At 43.5% G+C, this 14,631-nt stretch overlaps 1 protein-coding gene across 2 annotated transcripts in view; it reads left to right on the top strand.

Moving 5' to 3' along the window:
- The window catches only part of WASF2 (WASP family member 2), a 586,462-nt gene that overhangs the window by 379,677 nt on the left and 192,154 nt on the right, over positions 1-14,631 (top strand). The gene's annotated exons all lie outside the window — the stretch shown is intronic.

Genomic DNA, 14,631 nt, shown 5'->3' with positions numbered 1-14,631 from the left:
CACTAATGCCTTTGACTCGTAGTCGGCTCCTGGGTTCACAGGTGACCTCTGCACATCACTGCCACGCCAAATCAACTCCCAGGCCCTCCTTCTACATACATGTGAGCCACCGGCCCTTGCCACTGCTCCATCTCAGTCACTAGAGACTCGCTCTTATGTCCAGGTATGTCTCCAATCCTTACCCTGTGTGTATCTGTACCCGCTCTCACCCCTGAATACTCTTGTAGTACAGGTGAGTGCAGCTTTGCCCCATTTGTGGCCACCAGATAGCCAGGCAGAGCATGGGCGCCACCCGAGTTTTAAGCAACTGGTTCCCCAAGACCTGAACTAGGCTGTGCTGGCTCGCTGCCCAAAAGTATAAATCATTTTAAATATGTCTTTCCTTGTCAACGGGCGGGTCGGCGGCTTCTGCTTGATGTCCTCTCCTAACTAGCAGCACTTCTGGGGGCCTCGAAGGTACCTTTTCACAGGTCTCACTTTTATCCACAGCGCATATATAGAAGCGGGCGAGCCAGGCGGGCTATGGGCCAGCCCAGGCCAAGTGGCTGACTTGCTCTTGACACCAGTTTCAAGACCCTGGTAGCCCAAACACAGGCCGAGTCAGGCCTAGAAGAAATTTAATAAAGTAAAAAACAAACTTTCCGGAGCGGTGGCGCCTCTCTGACGTCCTTGACAGTATTTTCTGCCCACCCCTTCAGATAACTTTAGAAACCCGTGTTTTGTGTTCATGTTATTAAGGTTTGAAAGGTCTTGCCTCTCCAAGAGAGATGTTGTCCCCTCTCTGACATTACTCCAGTACTAAACACACACAAGGTGCAGGTCCACCATGCTTACTTATGGATTTCAAAATGCTGAAAATTAGCCTGTATAACCCTGAAACCACTACTAGCTGGCCCTTTGGAGATGCAGTATTAAAGTGTAGCACATTTCGGATTTTCACTCCAAATGTAGAAATGGAGAAATACAATTGTTTGCAGACACTAGTGCTCACAAATATTGCTTTAGTTTAGGAGCGGGCCAGTCTCTTTCTGTGCCCTCATCCTAGATAAGCGGCCCACCAGCTCCTCCTAGGTATAGTCCATCTCAAGGGGCCAGTTAGTAGTGGTTGTAGGGTGATACAGGCTAGTTGTCAGCATTTTGAAATACATGAGTAAGCATGGTGACCCTGTACTGTGTGTGTTTAGAATTTGGGCTTTTGTACAGGGTCCGGTTGCCCAATTTTGGTCCTTTTGTGTGATAATTCGCACTTGTCATCCTTTTGCTCAACATAAAGAGTTAGATCTTTGTCAGGTTGCTTTATATTGTGATGTGTGCTCTTTTTAAGTAATCTCAATGAACACGAGTTTTTAGATAAAGCCATGCCTTAATATATACTTAGTCTGAACTGAGAAGATATGTGGTCAATTGTCTTTAGTACAGAATGCGCTTAAATACTGGCTTCACCTCTTCACTCAAATGCGTAGTCCTGGGCACATTCCTTTCACTTCAATGTGTACTGTCTTTAAAAAAAAATAAGGATTTCAGAATGGCTTTTGTGTTGTGGGAAGGCAGGTAGTGTGGCAGTTATGCTGGGATGTGTTTTATAAGGTGTAGCGGCAGGACGAATGTGAATGGGTTTGTGTTGCATGGCATAGATGGGCAGGATGTCGGGTATGGGTTTGTTGCTGTCTTTGCTCATATTTGGCTGGTAGTCGAGGTAATGTGGCTCTGTGGCTCATCTTGGCCGAGTCATGAAGTATCGTACTTCCGCTTCGTGCGTTTAAATGAAGCAGTGGCCAAACAATACACTGTAGGTGAAAAGTCCTCCACGCATGAACTTGGAGTGAAAATAAATGAATATTTGTAGCTGAAACGCCACATAGCTTCAATTAATTACAGAATCTGCGCCTTCTCCCAATCCGTTTCACATCTTAACTCTGTCCGTAGTTGGTCTAATCATGTTATCGTTGCCCGTCTGCCAAACGTGGAATGCCAACTATGTAGTATGTTTTCTGTTCTGAAAATGTTATCTTTAGGTTTGCGATAGTTTAGTGCACCTAGTAGATGAAGCAAGTTTGGGAAATGTTAGGTGGTGTTGGTGTTACCACTACCTTTTACTTATGATCAGGATTTGGATCTAGTATGTTGAATAGTTTTATTTTTCTCTATTTTTCCTGATTTTCTGTTTTGTCCTCTATCCGGCAATGAATGTGTGTCTAGTTGTAATCTATATTAATGTGGTTTAGAAGTTACATTTGTTGATGATGTTGTTACCTTTTTCTTCCTTCTTGTCATATGGTTAAAATGTTGTGTTGTGAAGAGTGGGGAGGCAGATACCAGGTCTGGGTTTTGTGCTGTGGGGAATGGGGTGGCTGAAACGACGCCATGTGTCGCGGTTCTTTTGTCAGTTCGGTTCGTGTTTGGCTCCTAGCGGATAGTCGTAGTCAAGACTCCTTCGCTTAGCCCTCGCCATTAATTCTCAGATTCCCCCACCTCTACATGTCATGCTCGCTGTGCCCCTGAACTCTCCCCTTTGAGGTAGAGCGAGTGTCACTGCACAACTCTGTATGAGTTGAACCCACCCACTGCCCCCGCGTCTCAAGCGTGCGTAGCGCACTGCCATGGTCGAGTCACCCGACGCTGCCCCTGCATCACCTGTCAGGGGAGTTTTACAGCTCTGTGCCATTATACAGGTCGCCATTCCTTGGGCTCTGTCGTGCATATGAGCATAGGGTCGAAGTGTGTGTGTGAGAAAAACGCAAGTTCTAGCCAGTTAGCCACAATCTAGCCACGTACGTTAGTCGTTCACCAATACAAGATCGCCTTTTGTTTGATCTAGAGCTGTTGAAGTGGCCCCACCCCCACTCCTATTTTGGACTCTGTGCTCGTCAACCTCCACACCCCTCCCTGCTCGAGCTCTCCTTCCCCGAACACCACGTTCTGCCCCTTCGAGTACAACGACTTAAAAACATAACCCCTTGTTTGTGGACTGTAACAAGCATCTCGGCTCCTATTGTGTTTCCCCTCGTTCTGTGACAATGGCGCCATCCAGTGGATAAAGCTGCAAATCTGCACTTGCCATAGGATATTTAGTATTCTCTCCGTGGAAAATGAATTCGAATACGGCGGCACTTGTTGCTCTCATGTTTCATAATCCATTTAGTTTTTAAACACTCCCTCTTGTTATTTTGTTGTTCTTATTTGTCGCAATCTGTCATTATTATAATTTCGTTTTCCATGTTGTGTTTTGACGCAGCTTTTTCGGATTTTTAGTTTTTTCCACCCTTGGGTGACCCAATATTTAAGAGCACCCCACTTAACTGCTCGACCGCTTCCATAGTCCTTTTGCCGTCTCCAACCCCTCACCATCCTATCTTTAAAACTAAATATTTATGGCGATCTCGTGTTATCTCCCTCCCTCCCATATCCCTTTTCCTTAAATGCCCTCGTGGCGTGCACCATTCACTTCAGGAGATGGCAGCACAGTATTGTTTTTTTCTTTGCTTTCCGAGTCTGCAAATAAACCCAGTATTGGTAAAGCCAACAGAACAGTTTTGTCTTTTTTGTGTAGGCTTCGGATAGGCATTTCCAGGCACTGTCCTAATGGAACTACCTGGCCATAGGAGGGCCACTGCTGTCACTGGCAGTATAATATCTAGAGCAACACTACGGAAGCTTGCTTTTAAGAGGAAATCGATGTATTGCTTCTCAATAAATTGGTTTAAGGCATGGGAGACAATTTTGGAATTTCCATGGGGCTGCCGATGGCCAGATTTTAGAGACGTGGGATTGAAAGTGTTCACACTGTGACCTTGCACAGTGCAGATTGGTTTTCCCAGTGGGTGTCTGAGCCTGCCAAGATCCCACCTACCCCTGGTTGAAAGACCACTTGGCTAAGACATTAATATGCCTGAAGCTGATTTGCAGCTGCAATTAAAGGGGTAGTTCACTCAAACATTTTTTTGTTTGAAAAGATTGGCCATAATGAAAAATATATATTAAACATATTTTTACAAAACGTTCCTATGTAATATTTTCGGGAAATGAGCCTCAAAGTCAGGATTTTTAATGACTAGGAGGCATCCATTTTGTGAAACTAACAAGCCTTCTGTGATCATGTTAACTCTACTCTTGTGGCACTAATCAAGAAAAAGCTCCCTACTGGGACCTTCTGTGTATTGCTGCTGGAGAGCAGAGAAAGCTGGCAGGCTGCAGCTGGAGGCTTGTCCCAGTGCTCCTGGTGAGTGCTGCCTCGATTTATATTCCGGCATGCCAGTACTCTCGTTTACATTTTTCTGGGCTACCCCAGAAACTTAAAATGAAAGTACCAGCAATTATAAACACTCCGCGACCCGCTGCAATGGGCGTGCGGCAGGGTATTCATAATTGCTGTGACTTACGTTTTAAGTTTTCTCTGCTCCCCTGTACCGAGGGAGCACAGGAAACTTAAAAAGAAAGTCACGATAGTGTATTCATAATTGCAGTGCCTTCGTTTTAAGTATCCTGTGCGGGAAACCTAAAGAGTCAGGGCAATTATGAATACTTTGGCCACCGCAATTCTATATTAATGAAGTTCATTAACATAGGATTGCAGCAGCCGCCGCAATATTGGGCTGCCTGATGGTGTTCTCTGCTCTCTGGCACCAATAAGCAAAAGCTCCTAATAGGAGGCTTTTGCTTGATTAGTGCCGCGGGAGCAGAGTTTACCGAAAATCAGAAGGCTGCCTAAAATGTACAAAATTGATGCTGCCTAGTGCAAACTTTGTGGCTCATTTCCCAAAAATGTTACATAGGAACATTTTGTAAAAATAGTTTTTATGTATATTTTTCATTATGGCCAATTTTTTTTAAACAAAACCATTTTAGAGTGAACTACCCCTTTAAGCCATAGCCTTTCCTGAAGACTGCTCGGAAATAACATTGACACCCCTTTGAAAGCACTGAGATAGCTCAGAGATCCAAGAGTGTGTGTTTGGGTTGGAAAGGGGCAGGTTTCATAACACCTCTCCCCTTAACTTCCTGTGCAAATAGTTTCCACTTATAGGCAGCGTATAAAGTGCCACCTAATCGACAAATCTAAAAACCGGGCTGGATGAGCGGTCTCTGGATAGAATGGAGGGAAATGTTGGTATGTATGCAATCCCATCCCCAACTCTGCATATCTTTCTTTTTGTTTTCTACCAGTTCGTCCTCTCCTGTGTCCCACCTCTCTTCCCCCAATTCGCGTACTTTCGAAGCCTAGAAAGGAGGTTTCCACACTGGCTGGAGGGCGCTCCCTGTTATGGATCTAGGCGGTTCTATGTTGATTGATAATACACTGCAGGGGCAAGGGCTTTGAATTCATCTAAATGTATGGAGTTTGTCAATGAATGCTCTTTTTAATAAGTAGGTCAAGTTCGTGATCTTTTTTTAAAATGCAGAAATGTAGTTGTGCAAAAGTCATGAAGGTGTAGTCTGACTGCTGCTTGGTGCTTTTCAGGATGTGTTCAGGTGCCCTGTACCTTCCTGCTGCCTGTGTGACTTGTCACATTAGTTGCTTGTGATATTTAGAAAGTTGGGGCGGCATAAAATATTTTCCCAGAATTTGCCTGAGCGAGCGCTAATCGGTTAAGGGAGTTATTTTTTTTTCACCTTTTATTTTAATTTTTTTAAAAGACAACCTCAATATAATAACAAACGTCTACATTAAAATAGTAAATCAGTACAATGTAATCAAAACAATGAAGTAGTAATCATAATGGAACTTGAACTAATACAAAATTGCAAAAACATTAAGAATATCTGCAAGATTTTAGAATGTCTAACGAAAGTTTGATAAAATATTGTCAATCATACCAATAATACACAAACCAACACAAGACACAACGAAACACTAACTCCCCCAAACCAACCCCCTCTTAGAAAATTTAAATATAAGCAAATCTAACCCTGGTCAAATATTAAGCATTAAATTCATTAAAAACACTCAATTGCTCATTATAAGCTACATCTCTATGCAGTTTACCAAATTTGATCTTCTCAAAACGGGAAAGGAGCTGCACAAGTACTAGCCACTCTTCAACGCATGGTTTTTTCCTCATTTTGCAGACACACAAGATGTGTCTAGTGGCCACCAGAAGAACTTTAGTGACCCAACACAACATCACATAATCCAGATGCCGAACACAACTTGGGGATTTCATAAATACAGCCACAGGAGTTCTTGGAAAAGTAATATTCCACACCTATCTAGTACATCGTTCCAAAAACCGTTCACCTTTGAACAATTCCACAACATGTGTAACATGTACCCTTTTCCTTCAAACAACCCCAACACCTATCACTGTCACTTAATCCAAATCTATTCATTCTATCTGGAGTCCAAAAAAAATGCTCTAAAATCCTCTGTTGGATGTAGCGTAAATTTATGTCCACTTTCGTTTTAATCGGAACTCTCCATATGTTTTCCCATTCTTTCAAGGATAAATCCACTTCTAACTCATTAGACCATGCAAGTCTCAAGTTATCCCAAGAATCAAGTGAATGATTCTCAACCGGGAAGAGTTTAAAAAAAATTGGACATCTTCTGAGGAGCAGCCATAATAAAACACACCTCTCGGGTCTCTGAATCAGAGGAGTGGTCATCATAGCTCGTCTTTCAACTAACAATGTTTTTAACAAATTATACCTCCTTTGTTCCTGTTTCTGTAAGCCAAACTTCCTTTGTAAGAATCCAAAGGTGTACATTTCCCCATCACCATCACACCAGACATCTTCTACCAGTAATATGCCTCTGTTTATCCAACTCCTCCAACACAACCAACGTCTTATTATCAATTTGTAACCCTGAATTCTGCCAGATAGAGGCCTCCCTGTACATAAATAATCCCTGTCCACCACTTGATATCAATGAAGCGACAGCATCTTTAGTAGCTATCAACGCTTGCAAATTGGCAAACGGCCTTGGTATCCTGCCAAAGGAATACAAACTTTTAAGGAGGAAAGTTCTCATTATGTATTCCTCTAACCGAGCCCATAGAGGAATCTCCAACTCATTCACAGAAAAATAAGCAACCGATTTGTTTGCCAAAAAACCTTTACAGTAATAATCAAGAATGGGATAACCGAACCCCCCATCATGAACACTTAGACCTAAAATACCAAAGTATCGAATGATTCGTTTCCCAATACCCCATAAAAACCTGTGACAAACTTTTATCTACTCGACCCAGGAGCTTTTTGGTGAATCTTAATGGAAGTGACTGGATAATGTATAAAACCTTAGGTAAAAGAACCATCTTGATGGCGTTCATCTTAGCCCAAACAGATAATGAGAGCCTCCCCTCTTATGGATATCTCGCCAAAGAGTTTCTATGACTCTGTCCACATTAAATCCAGCCATTCCTCTTAAGTCCTTATTGAGATATATCCCTAAATATTTCACACATTCATTTTCCCATTTACAATTCCAGTCCATCAATTGGTTACGCACAGGCGTATTCTGAACCGGAAACACCACTGTTTTTTCTCAATTTATTTTGTAACCTGAGAGGCTACCAACCTCCTCAACCATAGCTCTTAAAATAGTACCCATCTCCACAGGGTTGCCAAGGACAATAGTGACATCATCTGCGTAAGCTAGTGCTTTAACTTATATCTCTCCTACTTTAAACCCTGAAAGACACACAGCTTGTCGAATATAAATTAGAAATGGTTCCATAGCTAGATTGAAAATGTAAGGTGACAAGGGACACCCTTGACGTGTGCCCTTAAAAAGCTTAAAAGAAGCCGACCTATCCCATTTACTCAAACTCTGGCACTGATATCTGACTGCAAAGCTCTAACAACATTATTAAATAAGGGACCAAAGCCAATCTTCAACAGAGTAAATTTTAAGAAAGTCCAGTTTACACTATCTAAAGCCTTCTCTGCGTCTAAAAAAAATAAAAAGCAGATTTTCTGTTTCTGTGTTTGACAGATTCAAAATATCAAGGAGGGTTCTAATGTTCTCATAACCACAGCGGTGCTTCATAAATCCTACTCATCTATCAAATTACCCATAAACGTATCCAATCTGTTCGCCAAGATTTTAGTGAATATCTTAACATCTACGTTAAGAAGAGATATAGGGAGATAGTTACAACATTTAGAAGCATCCCTTCCTGTTTTGTGAATCAGTTATAACTGCTTCTTTCATTGACAGAGACAAAGAACCCTCCATAAAACACCGGCTCTAAAGAGCACATAATTCTGGTGCTATCAGTTCATCAAAGGATTGATGAAATTCAGTTGGTAATCCGTCTAGACTCGGTGACTTTCCAGATTTCATGTTTTGGATAGCCTGCAAAACCTCAACTAATATTTGAGCATCTAAAAACTCTCTGGCATCACTGGACAAACGGGGAACATCAATCTTATGAAAAATCTCAGCTCGCTTTCCAATGGAGTACGATCCTCGGCATATGAAGTTGCGTTGACGGAGCAAAAGCACTCACTTATCTCTTTCTTTCTGACCAAAACTTTACCTGAACTATTATCTATTTTTTTAAATAAAAGACCTCTCGCAAAATCCCCTCAACCTATTTGCCAGCAGCCTACCACTACAATCACCTACCTCCCAAAGCCGCTGCTTAGTATAGAAGAAACCATGCTCAGCATGAGCGTCAATTTCACACTTCAACAATTCCTTTCTTTTCCATCTTTATCCGATCTTCTGCAGCTCTACTGTGGCCAATGGTACACTGCAAATCACCCAATTCCCATTCAAGACCTCTCACCTTTTGTTTCCCCCTTTCTTCTCACCCTAGCAGTCCAGTTAATTAAGTTACCTCTAATAGTGGCCTTGAAGGACTCCCATACAAAAAAACTGTCAGTGGAACCATTATTTAAAGTGAAATAACTCAAGATAGTCATTTAGTGAACGTAAAGCATTTTCCTCCTTCAGAATAAACGGCTTCAATCTCCACCTACAAGAGTTGTTTGTGCAAATCAAACAGCAATTTAACTTTAACGAATCGATCAGAAAGATATCGTTCACAGATTTGAGCCTCACTTATAGTCTCAACCAATTTGTCAGATATGAGTATGTAGTCAAGCCTTGAAAAGGAGTCATGCGCAGAGGAAACAAAGAGAAACCTTTCATCCTGATTTACAATCCTCCACGCATCCACCAGATCAAAACTTCTAAAAACTCTCTAAATTCTCTACTATACCTTTGATCAGTAAAAGAACACACTGAAGATCTATCCATCTTAAAATCTAGAACACAGTTAGTTTCCTCCTAAGACAATCAACTCTCCTCTCATGCTACACAATAACTGCCTCAGAGTATCAAAGAAATTCCCACCAGCTGTACACAGGCCATAAATGGAACCAAAGGTGATAAGTCTATCCTCATAGTGCAAGTCAACTCGGATTATACGTCCCACAGCATCCATAGCAACTTTTTCCACACAAAATCCCAACTCCCCTAGAATTGGAGGTGAAGGAGTTCAGCCACATTTTTGTGTATCTTGAATTAGAACATGGTTTTCCAGCACCTTCCACAAAGTGCATCTCTTGGAAGAAGATCACATCAATTCGTTCCCTCCAAAGTTTTGACGACACTTTCCTCCGTATAATCGGGCAATTCAAGCCTTTCACATTCCAAGTTCCTACCGTTAGCATTCCCATAGATTTAGTTCAAATAGATATCTAGTATACGAGTGTGATATAATATCACTACAAATAAATAGACCCACGTATCAGTAAACACAAAATAATCAAGATAAAAAACAACAAATATATTTAGAGAATAAAATACCATAACTTCCCCAACCCAGACAGACATTGAGACAGTACACAAAAACATACATGTGTTTCGATTGAAGGGTGTGAAATCAGCCTTAAATACGTTGTAATGGCTTCTCTCCTCAAAAACCTTTTCCAAATCGAAAGCCCACATATCACCTTAGAAGATCTAAAAACTGGCTTTCTACTAAAGATAACATTTTTCTCAAAACAGCATCCCTGACACACACATGCCTACATCAGGCTGCCCCACAATACCTCATCGCCAGATTCCCTAGACAATCTTCCATTCACCCCGCAAGAACAGCCAATGCCAATCTCCTACTAGTGCCGAGATTTAAACGTATAAAGACTGGAGGAAGCAGCTCAAAGCTGCCCAATATTGCAACTCGCTTCCACCGCCACGAAGAGAAGACCACCCTATCTTAGCTTCAGATCCAACCTTATACACTGGATCGAGGAAAATATTTGATACTTTACCACACAGACTATACCACCTGCCCTAGTTGTATTCATTGTATATATTTGCTTTCTTGAAGTATCATGCCTTAACCATGTATATAATATGAGCTCTTCAGCAATGTAACCGAAGCTGATCAACCGTCAATGCCTTAATGTGTATATAATGTATGTTACCTTACAGCAATGTAACCGAAGCTGAACAACCCTCTTGTGCCTTCTGCGCCCTGATACCCCTGGGTCTGGCGCGCATTATAAATATTAAAACAAACAAAACAAATTTAAATAATGCTTTTAATAGCACACACTTAAAAAAAATGGATTTGGGTTGTTTAATAAAAGTGCAATTATTCGCGGCGCAATGGACCATAGTCCATTCTGCCGCAAATGGCTTTGCACTCCTGCCAAACATACCCTAACGTCCCTTACAACACCCCCGCACCTCACCCCATCCCCTACTTACCTGCTTGCGCGCCTCTGCTTCCACTGCAGCGTCAGATCTGTCCCTCTAGCGCATGTTGGTTCCGACAGCGCAGGGTCTTTCTTTTGGGTCCCTCGCCTCCAAAGTTCAGGAAGCGGGACACACCCATAAGACCCCAAGGCCAATAATACCGAACATGGAGAGCGGGTGACACGCCCTCAACATGTTTTCTATTGTTTATAAACGATCGAATGGTACTGGCTAAATTCGGTGAAATGTACCATTCGATAAATTATAAACTAGCAAATTGGCTAATACCATTAAAAATTGGATAAAACCATACAATTTAATGTTGGTTCTAAGGGGCAAACACACAAAAACCCCAATAGATGCAAGTTTACCAACTGTACAAAGGAGCATTTAGCAACATATTTTCTTGCTCCCAATATATGCCAACATGCCACCCGCCAGTCTGCTTGAAACCGGACGGCTGTTTTTCCCCCACTCCCCTCCCCTCCCCCCTTTTAACTCGTTGCAAGTTAATTTACCATTCCCTGTGGTTTGTGTTTCTGCCAATGGCTGTGCTGTGGAAGAATCCGGGTCGCTGTCCCTTCGGTTAGTTATCCCCCAAAGGAAGACAATTTGTTAATAACTGTTTATTCGTGATTACAGTGGCAACATATATAGCTTTTTTTACAACTTAGTATCAAGCATACTACTCAACTCTCTCATGTATTCCTCTGCTTATGCTCGGCCACCCTCTTAGTTCCTAGTCCCGCCCCCCCCCCCCGGAGCCTGTTCTTTTCTCTCCAGCCCAGCCCTCTGCTACACGTTTTTCTTTTGTGACCCTCCACCCCACAGATAGCGCACACGTGCATGAAGTGACATGAGTTCCTGAATGTGTAAAGTCCTTCATTGTAGTAGCTGCACCAATTTGAGGCTCTCCCGTTTCCTTGCCCGCCTCTCCCCTCCGCTCCCATCTTGCTCCCTCTGCCCTCCCCCTGGTTGCTACCTACACCTTGCATGCTGTATCTCTCTGGTCCTCCTGTACCCCAACTGCCTTGCCTCGTGCTACTCCCATTGTTTGCTGGAGGAGGAGGCAGATTGGGCAACCACTGCCTGTTCTGCCCTCCAGCTCCTGACCTATTCCCTGTCTTCTTGCCCATCCTCCCTGCTCCCCCTGATGTGTTAAATCATTGATCTATCACTTCGCTTCCCACCCCTGGGTCAAACCACTCCTTCACTAGCTTGTGTTCCCACTGTAGGCTGGGTTCGCTAGCCATCCGCAATCTGAATCTTTGATCCCTCAACAACCATCCTGAGACCCAAATAGTCTGTGCTCCTCTGATATGTAGTTTCTGTATCCGTAGCGAGCTGGCCCCTGCCTTGGGAATTTCTCAATGATGACATGCACTAATATCTTAAACGCCTCCATCCAGTTTGCTATGTTTTCTGCCGGTCTGACCTGCTTCCTTGCTTTCACCAGCTCCCGCCCTCTACTTGTTTGCACAGTATCGCACCCTTTTGTCTCATGCTCCAGTATTGAGAAGATATCTATAAACTCTCTACTCCATATTTGTTCCTTCGCTTCTAGGGGTATGTGCCAACTAGCAAAGTTAGTATCGGACCGCATTGGCAGCAATTGCCCCTGCTCAACACTCGCTACTTTCTTGGCTCTTGCTGTTGATCCGCTGTGCGGTCCCAGCGTGCTGGTGCTGCTGTTGCCCCCTCTTCCTACCTTGTCATTCGTCCTGTCGGCTATCCTACTGTCCTCGATGTGTCCCCATACTGCCCCTGCTTTTAGGCCCTGGTTGCCAGCTGTGCTATTGGTGTTTGGCGGGGGAGCTCCGCTCCCTTTACTCAGTTCCGTGCCATCGTTTCTGTAACTAGGCTGTACCCATTATTACTAGATCTAGTCTTTCTTTTAAGCCCTCTACACACTCGCCCAAAAATTCCTTGCTCGGTGCTGACTTGTGGCCTGTGACCTGGGTTGCAGCGCTGGCTGCCCCATAGCTAGAGTTTGAACCTTTCATGCTTGACCCATGAAGGTCCCCATTTGGGGGTAATAGTGTTGCCCAAAATCTCCGCCCGACCAATGATTGCTGTCACAACCGCCAGTTCCTCCTCCAAATCCTTCTTGGTTTTTCTTCCCCTCTGTACATTGTTGGTTTTGCATAGTTTTTACTTGGAGCTTTGTGACTCGCCGCTCGCCATTGATTCCTGTGATCCGGTTACTCAAGCTTGATCTACCTTTTTAGCTCGTTGAGCTGCCCCTCGCTTGTGGTGGCAGGATGGGTCACTGCTGCCTCCCAACCGTTGATTTTTGCCAACGCCTGAAATTATTGCCAAAACACTGCCTGGCCCCATAGATGAAGCACTCATAGATGGTTGAATTTCAACTGAAACGTCCTCTATCTGGGTGTCCTCAATAATTTCTATCCGTGGACTTCCTTCGTCATACGTGTCTGCCATTGCAACTCCCTTGAACTTAATTCCGTCGTCTCTTGGTGTTCTGAAATGTCATGTGTACAGGTTAGTTATGTTGGCCCTCTGGTTGAACCCCTAAAACCCCCCCTGTGCTCTCCCTCCGCCGGTACTCGCTACTTCATTTTCTTTTCCTTCATTATAACTTGTTCCAGAACTCTTGACTTATTGTATTGTACATGCTACTCCGCCATTATCCCCTTTGAGTCCAGCTATAACTGGGTTGTAGTGGCTGTCCTTCCATACTGGATCGCACAATTATTCTCTTCCTTACCCTGACCCGATCCTCTTATCGGTGTCCGTCTTTTGTTGTTGCTTTTCTGCGACACAGTTCTGTAATAAACAACTCGCATGTTAATTACATCTCGTGGAATCTTAGCTCTTTATGCTTGGCCCCCCGCCCCTTATTTGATGCTTCTTGTGTGCCTTGTCAACCCCTCAGCAGGTGTTTCTCTCCCTTCCCACTGTGGTCCCTCTTTCATCCCTTTTCTCATCTTTTTGTCCTCGTTGCCCACCTCCCTTATGGCTCCCCATTCCTTTCAGCTTCTATCTACTTCCGCCCCTCTCCCCTGCTGCCTCCCAGCTAACATTTGCTAAATTGTCCGCCAGGGTTTGCACGTGTGTAGCCCAGTGCCGACTTGCTTCCCTGAGTTTTCCACCTGGGTGTCATGTCGCCCTTCATTCCCCAACTACGCCGGCCAGAGCACCCCTCTCCCACGCCATATCCTGACCTCAGGAGAGGGGGTTCCTACCTGCTATGCCCTAGCCTCCACATTGTTGGTACATAGTATGCATAGCCAGGTTTATCATGGCTATGCATACTATGTGCTATGCATAATGCTATGTAAGGGAACGGCATCTCGCCTAAGGTGTTTCCTTGGGTAGTGTCTCTTAGCCATGCCACCTTTGTTGGCACTTCCCCTACCTACGCTGAGTGAGTCATTTCAATACATGACTGCAAAAAGGTCGTACGAGTGACTAACTTACATGTGTACCGACCCAGTCGTATCAATCGATGCCAAATAAGAACCACAAAATTGTAAGCCATAAATCGGGACGCATTAAGTTCACGCCCTTCTAGAGTGCTAATACCCCTTTACATAGTTGATCAACATTACACCTTGTACAGGGATATGGTAAGTATTTATTGCCGTGAGAGGAGAGTATGGACATCATACTCCAATTGCCTGGTAGTACCAAGATTCAAACTCTCCAAGATTGGTGGCAACAGGTTTCCTGTGAAAGCTGCTAAATTCTGGAACTCCTTGCCACACAACCTCAGAGTAGACCAACCTTATCTACACCTCAGAAGGAATTTCATTAAATATATCAACTCCAATAACCTGTAGTTACCCTGTCGACCTCCTACTAGATACCTTGTACCTTAGCCCCTTCCAACCGCATTGTATATATTTTTTTTTTTTAAGTAATTTATTGGTGCTTTGTATTAAAGGCATACAATTACAAACATATGAACTGTGTGTATTAACAAGTAAAATGGAAAAGGAAAGAACAAGCAC

This window comes from Ambystoma mexicanum, chromosome 11 (assembly GCF_040938575.1).
Source record: "Ambystoma mexicanum isolate Mex_15411 chromosome 11, UKY_AmexF1_1, whole genome shotgun sequence".
NCBI classification, from domain to species: domain Eukaryota; kingdom Metazoa; phylum Chordata; class Amphibia; order Caudata; family Ambystomatidae; genus Ambystoma; species Ambystoma mexicanum.
Note: the sequence above shows the minus strand (reverse complement) of the source record. Positions and strands in the feature narration are given on the sequence as shown.